This window comes from Mus caroli, chromosome X, assembly GCF_900094665.2.
Source record: "Mus caroli chromosome X, CAROLI_EIJ_v1.1, whole genome shotgun sequence".
Classification (NCBI taxonomy): domain Eukaryota; kingdom Metazoa; phylum Chordata; class Mammalia; order Rodentia; family Muridae; genus Mus; species Mus caroli.
In genome coordinates, this window is record NC_034589.1 from 124612894 (window position 1) to 124614906 (window position 2013).

Genomic DNA, 2013 nt, shown 5'->3' on the forward strand with positions numbered 1-2013 from the left:
CCTCCCTCCCTCCCTCCCTCCCTCCCTCCCTCTGTGCCTCTATCTCCCTTTTGAAAAGTGGACAGTGGTGGGGGATGTAATGAAAGCCCCCATGTCCTATCCTTTAGATTCAAAAATGCTCTCCTCTTCATGGTTGCATGAGCCAGTAAGAGAAAACATGGGAGAATCAACAGGAACCTACTGGCTGGCTGGCTGGCTGTTGCTAGGTCACCTGTCCCCTCTCAGGCTGCATTACTAACAGCCCCCCTCCCCTTCCATGGGCGACAGAAAAGGGGGGAAGTTGGGAGGGAGTACAGAGTGGGTGCTGTGATGGGTAGGCACTGTCCAGCCTCGTTCTGAAGTGCAAATCTAGGGGCCACTCAGTATCCCTCCGCTGCTCCCTCCTGCTCCCTAACTGCAGACCTTCTCCTCCCTATAGTCCCCCCCTCCCCAAAACCCTCATAGACTTTAGATCTTAGCCATCCCACACACTGTTGTGGCGCCAAAACAAAAAAGTGGTGGTGGTCTCTGGTTAGGGTGAACAGGGGTCTGCAGACGCCCACCGGTGCAACCCACCCCTCCAAGAGGAGTGGGGCTGTCTGGCCCCGCCCACTCCGAGTCGGAACTACAGTGGGTCCGGGAGGGGGCGTAGAGCCCCGTGCGCCGTATCCCTCCGCCCCCTTCCCGACACCCTCGAGCAGAGCTGGCTTGCCGCATCCTGCGCAGCCCCTGCCTGTTTGGCGCAGAGGCGTGAGGACAGGACACATCTCTGCCATTCCACTCGCGCGCAAAGCGTTGAAAGCCCAGTGAGAGGATCTGCAGAGGATAGAGAACACCCAGGAACAGGAGACGGACGTGGGGGAGCCCAGGGACCTGGGCCGTGCGCCTGGCCAGGCAAGTGGGGGTGTGTCGAGGGCTCCGGGCGGTCGCGCACTGCAAACCACTGCCTGGCCCTGACAGTCCAGTGGAGGCAAAGGGGTCGCAGCTGCTCCCTGGAGTGTGCGCGGTGCCCGGAGACCCCAGACCGTGGTGGGGAGGAGGAAGCGGGAACTAAGGCAGGGCCGCAGGAGCAGGGGGCGGCTGAGGAGGCAAAGTCTGCGGGTTTTGGAGGGTGGCAGAGCCTACAACCTGACAGCCTCCCTCCAGGTGTCAGTCCGGGACCCACACAGGTTATGAGGTAGGTGACCACAGGAGAAATGGCGGTGGGGGTTTTGCGGGGGAGGAGGACAGCAAGCCTGGAGCCCATGGATGTGGGTGCAGGTGCAGGGGGCCAACTCAGCTGGTGGGTGGTGAGTCGCCTCAGCTATTAGGGCTCTGAACTGGTTCCTGAGAGGGGCCCTGGTACCCTGCATCCTGGGTGCTGTCACTCCCCACAGGCTTCTGATTGATGGAAAGTGACCTGTCTGCATGGTAGGTCTGGCATATTCTGACAGGCCACGGTGAGCATCTATAGACCAGAAGCTTGAGAAAAGAAGAAGAGAAAAAACAGCGCGGATTTCTGGAGGTGTGTAGTAATGGGGGTGGGCACCAGTGAGTGGAGATGCAAAAAGGGTGGGGGTGACTGGCCAGAACAGGTGGGATATCCATTAGTGTCTCCTAATCTCATTTCTCACAACCTTGTAGGTACCTTCCACACTGCCTTTCCCCTCCCTCCCAAATCTGGGGTCTGAAAAGATGGTTTGGGGATGATGACGGAGTCATAAATCCAAGGACCACTTCAGAACCTGGTTTCTAGAATGTGCTGCGCCCTTCCCCCAATTTTTGCTGCGCAAGGAAAGGAAATATGGCCACCTAGTGGCGGATCTTCAACATTGCAGAAGGGACTAATAAGGATGACATCAAGAAGGGGGTGTTACCTCAGGAGCCCTACAGACAGGCTAAATAGATCTAGAATGTTCCAGCAGTAGGACCCTAAATGCCGAAAGACACATGATCTGGTTCATATCCTTGGTGACATTCATAACAAGATCAGCTGCTACCATCATATGTTAAGTGCCATACATTTTCATCTTTGTCCACAGCCCTGCTTTAAGG